The sequence below is a fragment of the Procambarus clarkii genome, chromosome 27, assembly GCF_040958095.1.
Source record: "Procambarus clarkii isolate CNS0578487 chromosome 27, FALCON_Pclarkii_2.0, whole genome shotgun sequence".
NCBI lineage: Eukaryota > Metazoa > Arthropoda > Malacostraca > Decapoda > Cambaridae > Procambarus > Procambarus clarkii.
Window position 1 is genome coordinate 14,203,172 of NC_091176.1, and position 14,335 is coordinate 14,217,506.

The following is a 14,335-nucleotide window of genomic DNA, read 5'->3' on the forward strand; positions in this document are numbered from 1 at the left end:
GCGCGGTTGAGGAGAGGAAATGGGTGAAGGTGAAGCTTGATCCACACCAGACGTGTCCTCACCGTGACTCATGACCTAGTCTCACCGCCGCCTACTTGTCCCCCTCCTCCCCCCTCACCTTCCCCTTACTCACCGCTCATGACTCAGGCCATATCCCCTCTACCCATGACGCAATGATCTGACTCGTGCCCCCACCACCACACATTAATTTTCGGAAGGCGGGGCCAGGAGCCTAGCTCAACCCTGCAAACACATCTAGGTGAGTGTGCACATCCCCTCTCCTCCTTACCCCCCCCCCCCCTCCTTACTCGCCAGCGCCTCCCATTTTTATCACTAACTTTTGTTACAATTTAAAAATATTACGACGTGTTTGCTGACTGCTTGTTACTCGCTCACTTAAATGTGCTTGCAGGGTCGAGCTCGTGACTGCTTCATTTTGGGATTGACTTTGTGTGTGTATTGAAGCAGTTGTCTGTGGTAATGATTGTATTACTTACCTTGGCAAGGCTTTTATCATTGTTCCATATGAAGGTGAAAAAGGGTTAGGCTCGAGGTTGTTGTGTAGCGGGCCAGCCAGAGGCTCGGGGCCCGCGCAGGGGGTATCTGTGACACACATTTAAGTGGTTTAAAGAGATCTTTAAGTCGAACGACTCAAGTTCACTTTTTCTCTTATCTTAACTTTAGCTCGTGCTCTCAACATTGACCGAAAGTGCTTTCCGCCAGCAGCCGCCTGCAAAGGTTTTCAAAATGGATCTTGATAACCATCTCCAAAGGATACCTGAACCAGGCTGTAATTCTCACATTGCACTTTATGGAGCGGCGTGCAGCAACCTGCAACAACCTGGTTAACCAAGCCATCCACCAGGAGGGGGAATGGGGCGCGCCTGGCTAGGGACACTAATCCTCGGAACCACCTCAAGATAACCCAAGTGTTTTACACTTGACACCAATTATTTTCGTAGGTCTTAAATAAAATGCTTAACTCGCTTCCTGAGTTTGAAGCATGCTTCAAAAAATGATTGATTGATAAAGATTAAGCCACCCAAGAGGTGGCATGAACAGCCCGTAAACAAGAAAATATTTTACTTGCGCTCTGTGTATACACTCAATTATCAGTGGCATGAAAACACCTCACCTTAGCGAGGGCAGTATTCAAAACCATAATCTTATCATTCATTTGTACTTGTAGGCTGTACAGTTTCTCAACACCGTATTGGAAATATTCAGGTACACTACAGCGACTGACTTCTGAGAGTTAAAAGTGTTTACAATTCTACAGTTGCCATATGCCTGCAACGTGAGAGGTTTGACCGAAACACCTGCCTGAAGGATAGATCCACTCAAGAACCCCAGCCTCTCCAATACGTCGCGTTTATTTACGGAATCTCCTAATTCGTAAAACAATTCGCATAACAATGCATCAAAACAAAATTGTACGTTTTTAGTAATAAAAAAATATCTATGCACCGACGTCGATAGGTTAGATCGGTTGCTTGGGTTTGTACATTGGTCAGAACAATTGCATTTCTTAAGGAGGAGTATTGAAGAAAGAATGGGCTTTAGACAAGGCCAGCTAGACGAAGGTACTTTACCTTGGTTCACGGAGGAATAGCCTCCAAAACCTGAGGAAATGTTCTGATGTCCTGAAAAATGTTCTCAAGTGTGGTGACGTCACTGGCGCCAGAATTTGATCCCAGCTCTAGTTTCGCATTGTGGTGTGCCGGCGAGGAGTAGGAGCAGCGTGGCGAGGCTGTGGCGTGACCGGTGTTTGGGTAACCCGAGCCCAAGGCCAGTGTGGAGGTTTATATTGATCGTGTACACAACATGTCAGCGACGCACGTGAGCCTCCCGTGGTCGCTCCTGCCTCAATAAACGCCCCACACTTCGTCAGGCAGGTGTTAATGGCCGGGTTTTGGCCCGCCCTGGTACATCCTCCACCGTGCACCGCCTCTTGATCGTGGCCGCTGGGGGCGGCTAGTTTATTGTGCACCCCCCCCACCGCCCCCCCCCCTCAGTCTCATCCTGTGAGCGGTAGCGCAAAAAGAATTACAGTGGGCACAAAAGGTCTTTTATCAGACCTCAACGGTGATGATTACATTAACAATTTCATCTATCCTTCACACCTTACATCACCTGTTCCTCAATATTCCTCCTCGTGCCCTCATAATTCCCTTCGTCTTGCTATCCCTTTCTGTTGTTCGTCCTCTGTTGCTGCCGTTTTCCGCAACATGCTTTATGCTCTGTTGTCGATTCTATTTTTACTGGCGCAACTGTTTGGGTCTTAGTGGAGGTCTTGTTTTTATACTCAGTTTGAGGGACGTGCCATCATCGTCCTCTCCCAAGTCGTGGTTTATCCTTCATCCTGTTGACTCTTTCACTTGCCCTTGCTCTCCTGCCTCTCTTTTTATTACACTCACCTTCTTCTTTCCTTCCTTCTTTCCTTTGCCTTTAAGCTCTTTTCTCATATTTGTTTTTAATTTCGTAGTTGTTTTATCTAGCCTGCTTGTACTGCCGCTTAGCGCGCTCTATCTCGCGTGGCTTCGTCGTCTCGCGTTACGCGTCCATATCGCGGTACTTGGCCATGTTGCGTTGATCAAGTGCTCAGGTGGCGCCATGTAGCCATCTGGTGGTGGCAGGGGAACCGACGTCCTTGCATCTCTGCCCCCCCAGCCGTCCGTCGCCAGCATGGCGATGGGAGGCGACGTTTGGAGAGAGTTATGCAGTTGTGTGTGTGTGTGTGTGTGTGTGTGTGTGTGTGTGTGTGTGTGTGTGTGTGTGTGTGTGTGTGCGTGTGTGTGTGTGTGCGCGCGCGTGTGTGCGCGCGTGTGTGTGTTGCATCTCCCAACCATATAGGGAAGTGGGTGATGCTGCCCCGTGCTCCTGCCAAGACCTCCAGGCATCCTCGCCAGGTTTAACTGGAGTTTACGTGAGGGTTACATGGACATTTATTTCATATTTACAAGATGTTTAAGGTATAGATTTACAGTTGGGCTGGTGAGGTTTGGTGGGTAGTTTACGGAGTGTTTATGAACGATTGGATTAGCAGAGGGGGATGAGAGGGGAAACGGGGCAATATTAGTGGTGTCTGTTGTGGATGTGCTCGTACGTACTCGCCTGGTTGTGCATGCCGGGGTTGTGTGTTATATATATATATTGCACTAGAGGTGGTATCCCTATAATATATATATATATATATATATATATATATATATATATATATATATTATTATAATTGCTTCAAGAATTTGTAAACTTCTTAAATCTTGGGGTTTTGTCTGTTATACAGGTATTTTTGTTCAACATTTCTCTTGTTAGGGTGATGTCATAGGGCTTGACTCGTGTGATTCCTGGGGGGCACCGGATTGAAGATGACAGGTCAAACGCCTCGTCAGCTTGGTCGACGTCATACCTATGTACTTAGATTGAAGGTTACATCCTTCGTGGGGGCAAGTGTACATGTATACAACGCTTGACTGCTGTAAAGGGTTCTCCGTCGGCTTCGGGCTGTTTTTTAAAAAGGAGGTCGGAAGTCTTCTTGGTTTTGTAGATGATGATCAGGTCTATGTTTTGGTTAGGAGTATTGCTTTTTACTCCTTTATGGATTATTTCATTTATTATTCTTTCTTCTTTTTTATATTCACTGTGCATGGTTGATTTGTAATATAATTTTATTGGAGGTATTATGGTTTCTGTTCTAGGTTACAGGATTATACCATCGGTCCAGGTGTCTTCTTATAGCAGCGATTATTTCCGCGTTGCTATATCCGTTGTTCACCAATACCTGTGTTATTCTTTCAAACTCTACTCACGTTGCTCCATTCGGAGCAGTGGGTAAGCGCTCGACGAATATAAGCATTGAGAACACTGGCTTTGTATCTTTGGGGGCACTCACTTCTACCGTTCAGGCATAATCCTATGTTGGTAGGCTTAGTATATACGCTGGTGCTTAAAGAGGTCCCTGTTTTATATATATATATATATATATATATATATATATATATATATATATATATATATATATATATATATATATATATATATATAATATAATATAATATAATATTTGAGATGTATATAAGAGTTGTTACAATCTTGTACAGCCACTAGTACGCGTAGCTTTTCGGGCAGGTCCCTGGAATACGACCCCCACGAAGAATGGTGTTTACAACCAAGTACCCATTTTACTGTTGAGCTAAACAGAGGCTACAGTTAGGGATTTGCGCCCAGTATATCCTGGGCGCAATCCTAAATAAATATGTATGTATATATATTTTATTTATATAAAATGTGTGTGTGTGTGCTTTCACATATTTGTTATATGGATGTGAGGATGGCAGCAGTTAACTGGAGATAAAGCTTGTTGGGAGATCCATTAGTGTCACCTGTGGAAGGGGCGCTTAATTTTGCGTGTGCATATGTGACTACCTCGGTGTTTATGGCTGTCTCGACCGGTGTCTCCTGAGTCGGTGGGTCACACTAGAGGTTTCAGTCGGCGTGTGGGACCATTAGCCCTGGCACGCTCCGGTCATGCTGTGTTGTGGAGGTCACAGTGTCAGAGGGAGCGCCTCCGACGTCATAACGCGCACTTAGGTGGAAATAACAATAATCTTTAACAATGTTCTCCACATCAAAAGTATTGATGTGAAGTGTGAACGCGTGTTTTCCATGGTGTACATGTGCTTGCACGTCAGGCAGGCAGGCAGGCAGGCAGGCAGGCAGGCAGGCAGGCAGACACAGCCACAAAGAGAAGGTCCACATGGGGTATCAGTGCTTCCTTGGAAGGGTGAGAAGTTGATGTGGTAGTAGATTGATTGATTGATGAAGATTAATGCTACCCAAAAGGTGGCACGGGCATGAATAGCCCGTAAGTTGTGGCCCTTTTGAGCCATTACCAATATCAAGAGCTGATACTGGAGATCTGTGGAGGTGCGACTGCACCCTGCGTGACGGGAGATGTCTCCCGTGTGTGGTAGTAAGCGTGTCACCCCACAGTACCTAATGCAATACACGTTTTTCATATGTGGTAGATCTTTCACTATAATGTGTTTATTTTCATCTTTGTGGTAACACATTGTGAATGTAGGGGGTGACGTTGCTTCTTTAGGAGATTGAGAAAACCATCAGGTACAGAGGCCTGGCCCATTACTACAGCTACGTTCCAATTGGTTCGCAAACCCGTGGCTCGTCCTGCAGCCCGTCTTTGCATACAAAGATCCAAGCTGGCTAATCCACCAGACTAACCCCCGCCGCCCCCCCCCCTGTTTATGAATGAAAAGCGGTTTACACACCACTCACAACTGATTTCGTTCGAACACTTCCTGAACTAATGCTTCACCCACGTACTACAAATACAAATAATTGCCAACAAAACCTAAACACCTGACCTAACCTATGCCTATATAGGCACAATATGTTAATATATTATAATATTAATTAATACTTGAGAAAATTCCTGTTTTGACTGAACAGCATGTAAAAATTTATGAATACGTCTGTGGGGTTGACCGCTGGATGTAATGGACTTGAGTCGAGGACGGGTTGCTATAAATGCTTCACCCACATACTTCAAATACAAATAATCGCCAACAGAACCTAAACACCTAACCTACGCCTAACTATACATTGAATCTGTATGTTTAATAGTAATAATTTAGATATGAGAACAATCAATTTTTTAATACACAGTATGTTAAAATTGATGAATGCCTCTGGGGAAGACGGCCGCTGCTTTAACCAGCCTAGTGTGAGGACGGGTTGTATGGGGAGGACGGCCGCTGCTTTAACCAGCCTAGTGTGAGGACGGGTTGTATGGGGAGGACGGCCGCTACTTTAACCAGCCTAGTGTGAGGACGGGTTGTATGGGGAGGACGGCCGCTGCTTTAACCAGCCTAGTGTGAGGACGGGTTGCATCCTGCAAGTGTGCGCTGAAGCTCACTGAAAGAGCTGGGTGATAAGGTTAATTAGAGCAACTGAAAACCATAGTGACAAGTTTTTTTGTGCTATCACATGTGTCCGCCGCCGGCAGGAAGGAGGTCACGTGTCTCGCACATCAGTTGAATGTCCAGTCATTATTCAATTTCTTTCTTTTATTATGCACCCCATACTCATCCCGTGGGCGGTGGTGTAAAGGATTACAGAGGAGTAGCTGTTGTTGTTGTTATAGATTCAGCTACTCGGAACAAGTTCCAAGTAGCACGGGCTATGGTGAGCCCGTAACTTACCTGGCACAGGAGCGGGGCAAGTAGCACGGGCTATGGTTAGACTCGTGGACGGGAGATGTCTCCCTGGAGGCGTTATCTTGAGTTGAAGGTGGTTATCTTGAGATGATTTCGGGGCTTTTTAGTGTCCCCGCGGCCCGGTCCTCGACCAGGCCTCCACCCCCAGGAAGCAACCCGTGACAGCTGACTAACACCCAGGTACCTATTTTACTGCTAGGTAACAGGGGCATAGGGTGAAAGAAACTCTGCCTATTGTTTCTCGCCGGCGCCTGGGATCGAACCCAGGGCCACAGGATCACAAGTCCAGCGTGCTGTCCGGTCGGCCGGCCGGCTCCCGGCGTAGGTGAAGCTGTGCCATTAAGAGTAGAGGCCGCTGGTCACACAGCTCTCACTAACCATCCTCTGGCCGGCTTTTATGCTTAATACTTCTCTCCCAGATCAAAGAAAATGAAGATAAAGGAAAGTACGGAAAGCCTTTTTTTTTTCCATGTTGAACTGCTGCTTATATCCACCTAAAATATGTTTTGTCTTACCTATATATGTCATGCGAACTGCCTAACTGAGAATGGTGTTAGCCGCAACTTGTTCTTCATTGTGGCGCTGCCCAATAAACTCGACCCTCGGGGCATAATTTAAAAAAAAAATCTTCATTCTCCTTCTTCTCCTCCCTCCCTCATCATCCATTCTCCCACATCATCCATTCTCCCACCTCCTCCCTCCTCTGGCTTTGTTCCATTTGTGTGTACGCGCGCGCTCATGCTCGTTTTTTTTGTATATATCCAGACTTTAAATTCTTATGATTTCCCATAAAGTGGTGTTGTTGCAGAGTGCAAATAAGGAGACAGGTTTATTTGGCGGTCATTGTTGTTGGGTGGAGGCGGGCGCCTCTCCCCACGCCTCACCCGGGGTGGGGCCGGGCGCCTCTCCCCACGCCTCACCCGGGGTGGGGCCGGGCGCCTCTCCACACGCCTCACCCGGGGTGGGGCCGGGCGCCTCTCCACACGCCTCACCCGGGGTGGGGCCGGGCGCCCCTCCACACGCCTCACCCGGGGTGGGGCCGGGCGCCCCTCCACACGCCTCACCCGGGGTGGGGCCGGGCGCCTCTCCCCACGCCTCACCCGGGGTGGGGCCGGCAGCTGCAGGCATTAAGGCCTTGGCCAAGTTCTTTGGTTCAAGTATTTTGGTCATATTTGGGTCCTCAAAGGTACAGTGCCATTATTAGTTTCATACTTGTTTGTTTATTGTAATTGTTAATTACCTTTTTAATGTGAATTGGTGGTAGCCACACCTCACGAAGCAGGAATTTTTCTTTTAATTATATCCCCATCCGACCATTCCCCCCCCCCCATCCGACCATCCCCCCCCCATCCGACCATCCCCCCCATCCGACCATCCCCCCCCCCATCCGACCATCCCCCCCCCATCCGACCATCCCCCCCCCCATCCGACCATTCCCCCCCCATCCGACCATTCCCCCCCCATCCGACCATTCCCCCATCCGACCATCTCCCCCTTTAAGCCTACCAAGCATTGTCGGGCGGTGGCCACCCCCCCTGGCGTCATTGTGGAGGCGTGACCACAACCTCCAGCCAATGTTTACAAACAAGCGGAAGGCGTGAATGTGGCTGTAATGAGTGCTTCATAAATATCAGACCCAGATACCTCCAGAAAGACCACAGATAAGGACGCCACTGACTTTCTCTTGTGGGAGGGGCTTGTCGTGAACGTTTTTGAGTCGAGCCCTCCATAGATCCTTGATAAGACCTCTTAAACGTTTCTTGGGGGGGGGGGGGGGTTGAATGAGGGAGAGTTAGGCAGGAGCAGACACAGAGCATGATGTGATGTTGGCTGTGGTGTTGGTGGTGTTGCTGCTGCTGGCTGGGTTTTTTTTCTACCACAGACGTGGCCACACATTTACAATGCTAACCAGCATATATACATTTTCTTCTGTCCTCCATGGTGACTGTGGTGGTGGTGGTGGTGTTGGCGGTGGTGGAGGTACTGGGATGTTGTGTGGAATTGGCTTTGTTGTAGTGTTGTGGCTGTATTACTGTTGTTGGTGGCGTGCTATGTTATCATTACATGGGTCTCGGAAGTGCTGTTCTGTTATTAGGGTGTAGGAACACTTCCGTGCTGTGTTAATGGGGCTGCGAGCGGTGTTGTTGAGTGTTGCTGGTGCTGTTAATATTGGTGTGCAAGACCAGGGAAATGTTGGTAAGGGGAAGTGGTCAGAAGAGCAGATAAATGGGGAAGTACGGAGGGCAAGTGCTGGATATAATGATGTGCTGATAGTGATCGTGAGGAGGTGATGGTGATGGAGGTGGTGTATTGGTGACAATGTTGGGTTTTCTTCCTACTAATGGGGGGGGGGGGAGGAGTTGTACATGTTGCTGTGGTAATATGTTCACTCACAGGATGAGTGACGCAGCTCAATAAACTCGCCCTTAGAGGCAAAATTTGAAGAATATCCAAACTATCCACTCCCCTTCCCCCAACCTACAGCCATGTCCACCCTACCCACCCATACTTAAAACCATAGCCAACAATCAACTATGTCTACTCCACCCCACAAGTGCGCACACCACCACCACCAATTATGAGCCCGATAGACTCGTGGCATATCCTGTCTAGAATGAAGAGTTATTACCCACCCTCGTCGAACAGCCTGGTTGACCAACATGGAGGCCTGGTCGGAGACCGGGCCGTTGGTCCCCGGAAGGTACACAATGTAGCCACCATGGCTGTTCACTGCAAACGGAGGTGTAGCATAGTCTGCAGTGTAAACCGAAGCTGTGAGGCAGCAGAAGCAGCAGGGTTCGAGGCATTTGTTTGTCCCAGAGCAACATTTTAGGTGAATGAAAGAAACAAAGAAAGATGGCGACAAGAAGATATCTCAAGGCGGAAGGAATTGGATAATGTCATCCAACCAATGAGGAGGAAGCAAGGCCGTGACGTGTCACGAGCAGAGGGGCTGCGATTGGTGAAGACATCACTGTGTGTGTGTGGGGGGGGGGGAGTCAAGGTCACACTTTTCTCGTGGATCTTCCAGTTTGAGGTGTTAGTGCTACGGGATTGGTAAGAGAAGTGCCGTGGAACTGTGACAGGGGAAAGTTCTGTCATGGAGAAAAGGACGGTTGTGGTGTCAGCCTCGATTCGTGGACCTAAGAACGACATTCTGAAGCCTGTGAAGGGGTGAATGTGGCCAGGTGTCCACCGTGGCACCTACAGGAGGTTTTGTTTGCCCCAGGTGAGGATAGCGTGACAGATGGACCAAGGTTGGTGCCTGTGCTTGGACACCCCCCCCCCTCAACTCAGGAAGAGATAATTCGACAGTGGCAGTCAAAGGAGGATTTAAGTAACCTGGACAGTAGACCCTAGGCGCCATCTTGATTTCTGGAGGCAAGGGTCGTCGCCTCATGATTCAGTGGAAAAGGTATTTTGTTTGTCATGTACTGTGAGGAGAAGTGCCCGGTGATTTATTTACACGCACAATAACCATAATAAACCATGTATATAATAAATAAGGAGTAATATTGGGAATTAGATTTTTTGACGGGTGTTCACTCACTGACGGTTGGTGAACAACTGCCTGCACGAGAGGCCGAGGGGGGAGTAAGAGTGGCGTCGTCCGCTCGCCCGCGGCGGTTAGTTTATTTATTATGCACCCCATACCCATCTTGTGGGCGGTGGTGGAAAGGGTTACAGAGGCACACAATGGGCTCAGGTACTGAGCCCCACAATTCATTTAGCTAAGCAAGTTACAATCTTGATGAGCTAGTTACAAAAATTCAGTATAAGTCACATCATCAATGGGTTCGAGATAGACCACCAGTACAGTTTCTAAATTAAGCAACTGACATATGTGGAGAGTTAGTGTCACAATTGATATGTTTGTCCTGCACCCCTCCCCCCATCCAGTGGGCGGCGGTGGATGGGTTAGTGACTTAGTTACTGCCTACAGTTAGCAAACGGGATTTCTGGTAGCAGATCATTTTGCAGCATCTGTGGCGGGGGGAGTCCACTTGCGAGTACGGGGATGGCCAGATACCGTCACCAGTGATATATGGAGAATCTTGCGAAATAGTTTTAATTTATATTCTAGCTGTTTGTGGAAGATGATTACCCCCCACCCACACGTTGACTGGCTCCCTTCCATACCACCCATTCGTTGACTGGTTCCCATGCACGGAGGGGGGTGGGGGATTTTTTTTGTAATATTGGCTGTATTAAGAGAAGCGCCTGACAGGAACCTGTGTCCCTCGATGAGGATTGTAACTTGCTTAGCTAAATGAATTGTGGGGTTCAGTCCCTGAGCCCATTATGTGCCTCTGTAACCCTTTCCACTACCGCCCACAAGATGGGTATAGGGTGCATAATAAATAAAACTAACCACAGGTAGAAACGTCTACAATTCAAAATTTTGTAACTTGGCATCGTGAATTTCCTCACATCTTAGTATATAATTAGGATGTCTTTCTGTAATCAAAATTATGACTTTCTTCAATTTATTTGATCTAAAGTGGGCTTTTCTACTTAAGACTTGACCTTGAATACTTAGGAACATAAGATTTAAGGAACATGGAGAGAGCCTATTGACCCATACGAGGCAGTAGCTATTTATATAACCACCTAAACTCATTCACATATGTCTAACCTACGCTTGAAACTATCAAGTGATCCTACGTCTGTCACCCAGTAATTTGTATCGCTAACCAACAAGCCTGATTGCAAACCAGTATTTACCCAGGTCTTTCTTGAATTGATACATGAAAGACTTTATATATTTACTGCTTCAGTATGTCGTCCTGTCTGTTTTACGGTCCAGGTTGCCTTTGTTAATTCGCGTGACACAGATTTGACCGTTGTGGGAGTCGGTTTTTGAAATTTTTTAGTTCAAGTGGTGGTGTGATTGGTGGGTGGTTGAGTGAGGTCGGCGCGGTGTGGTGTTGAGCAGCGTGTCCCGTTATCGATGTCATTTGTCAATCATCGTTGTAAACCGGTTCCAAGGCCGCCACTTAGGAGTCCCTACCGACTACGTTCAGCCATTTCAATATTTGTTTTAACTGTCGTTTGCTCTTTGCGTCCAGTAAATAATTTAAACCAGTTTCTCGATTTACCAAAGCAAGTGTGTTGTCTAACTATGGAGGCTGTTGATGCATATAGGTGTTCTACCGTCCAGCCCAAGTGGGTGGGAGAGCTGATGGATTGACAACTTCTATATTACTACCGACCCATACGAGGCGGCTCCTGTTTATTCCATCCAAACTAAAGTACTCTGTTATTTATTTCATAAATTGACAACCTTGTTTCCCAACCACTTCTACTAATAGTGCAGTTTCTAATGGTACAACGAACAGTTGGCAGCGGAAAATAAGGTGATATTTAACAATACTTTTTCCTTACTGGGGCGTTATTAGAAAACTTAAATGCAGGATATAACACTCGAATCAGATCTTCTCACAGAAGGAAAACGATAAAAGTGGAAGTCTTCCAGAAAAAAATGGACAGTGTTCTGAGGTGTGGGACCAACAGGGGCTGTAGTTGGTTATGTGGTCCGGCGGGCCGCTCCAAGCAACAGCCTGTTGGACCAAGCTATCACAAGACGAGCCCTGTCCCAGGCCAGGATAGTTCGTTGTCGGGGAGAGTAAACTGTACTTAACCTCTATAGGTTCGCGTGCCAAAGTCTCCTAATCTTTGATGCCAAGTTTTCTCGCGTGCCAGCCGAAATTTGGGGTAAGATGTTATTATTTGGCGTCTGTTTAACTATTGGGAGAATCAAATAATCAGGTATCATACTACAGCAGTAAAATCAAAGACTATTCCAAGAGTGATTATTGTGAGTTATGTAAGATTGAATGTAAAATTTAGTGATAGAATATGTACTTAATATTCTTTTACCCTTTAGCTTATCTACAGTTCTCTTGATAGCGTGGATATTTTGTTATTAGCCTTTAAGTGTAATTATCGCTGCCACGTAGCAATTTTAGCACCGGCAAAAGAGAGAACTAATGAACAAATGAAAAGGGTAAAGGGAGAACTAATCTTTTTTTTTAAGTTCAGTCTGCTGCAAGTTTTCAAGTCCCAATCCATTACAGTGCCCAATCTCATAATTGTTTTACTTGGATAAAGCACATTAAAGTAACGTACGATTAAAGACATTTATTAATTCATAATCCCTTATGAGTTTATATAACATAAAAGTTACACAACTCTGAAGATCTCATCACAATCATTCTGCATACACCAAACAGGTGTTATGAAACTGGGTTCGTGGGTAAGCAAGCCCCAAAAATAATACAATTATAAAGGAGGCTACAGTGATGGAGCAGGAGCCAGACGACGTGTGGCCGCCTGGCAAGTGACGCAACAACTGAACTGGACAAGAGGTGTCCGCCAGTTATACACCGGAGAAACATGGCTGCCAAATGCCATGTTTATCATTTCTTGTTGCTTATTATTTCCAAAACAGTTGTCAGTGGTTTTTGTTTGAGTTTGATATTGCTCTGCTTAGGGAGCCGGTCGGCCGAGCGGACAGCACCCTGGACTTGTGATCCTGAGGTCCCGGGTTCGATCCCGGGCGCCGGCGAGAAACAATGGGCAAAGTTTCCTTCACCCTATGCCCCTGTTACCTAGCAGTAAAATAGGTACCTGGGTGTTAGTCAGCTGTCACGGGCTGCTTCCTAGGGGTGGAGGCCTGGTCGAGGACCGGGCCGCGGGGACACTAAAGCCCCGAAATCATCTCAAGATAACCTCAAGATAACCGCTTAATAAAATACAATTTCTCACATAAAGTGCATTTTAGTTAAGTTAAATTCTGCAACTCTAAGAAGTCGTGGGATATTTATTTTTCTTACTTGTTTAAGATGAGCTCAGGGTTTCGCATGGCAGAAAAAGGGTCGCTTGCGTGCCAAGGGTTGGCCACCCTTGGTCTAGGCCAACTGTTGACCTTCTCCAGCATGCTGCAACCCACAGTTGTTGCTCAACTCATAGGTACATGATGGGTACCTATGTACCTATAATGGTGCTAATCACCACGTGCTATGCAATTGGTTAGCTTTGTCGAATCTCTAGGTGTCTTGCCTCGTGGTGTTCGCTTGTAGGAAGAGCAGTTAATTTTAAACGTTTTCACTTAAGGGAAAATGGTTCGATATCGTGAAGCTTAAGCGAGAGTTTTTCCGCCAGGTGTTGATGCTGGAGCCGGATAGTGAGTTGTGTGGCTTGCCTAGACTTGAGTGTTGTAGGTCATTTGAGGTCACACTCGTCGAGTCGTCAGGTCGTGTTTGTCTTGAGTTGGGTTGCTGGAAGCCGTGGCTGTGACGCCATAATGATCGGTTCACCTCCGTGTTTCATAATATATACACTCTCAGATCAGTCGTGAGCGAGTGTGATTAGGACCCACACCCGCTGGGTGTAAACAGCAGGCTCGGCGACACCCTCGCACGACGTCATGCCAATTTATAAAATGCAACATCATGATTGTCTTGACAAGGTTATGTACACAGTCATCGATTTGTTTTGCCATTCCAGCGCAATATGCGTCTACAATCAGCACAGCGTAAACCCCCTGTAATATATTACCTGTCCTTGGCAACCATACCGGTGTGGAAATAACTTTATTGGGATGAAAATATCCTCACAAAGGGATGAGGTAGCCTCGTTCACTATCCTCACTGCCCCGTTCACTATCCTCACTGCCCCGTTCACTATCCTCACTGCCCCGTTCACTATCCTCACTGCCCCGTTCACTATCCTCACTGCCCCGTTCACTATCCTCACTGCCCCGTTCACTATCCTCACTGCCCCGTTCACTATCCTCACTGCCCCGTTCACTATCCTCACTGCCCCGTTCACTATCCTCACTGCCCCGTTCACTATCCTCACTGCCCCGTTCACTATCCTCACTGCCTCGTTCACTATCCTCACTGCCCCGTTCACTATCCTCACTGCCCCGTTCACTATCCTCACTGCCCCGTTCACTATCCTCACTCCCCCGTTCACCACCACGTGCTCGTACACCTGCTTAATGGGGTTCTGGGAGTTCTTCTACACCCCAAGCCCGGCCTTCAAGTTCAAGTATGTTTATTGAGACAAGAAATAAATACATCTCAAAGCGATAA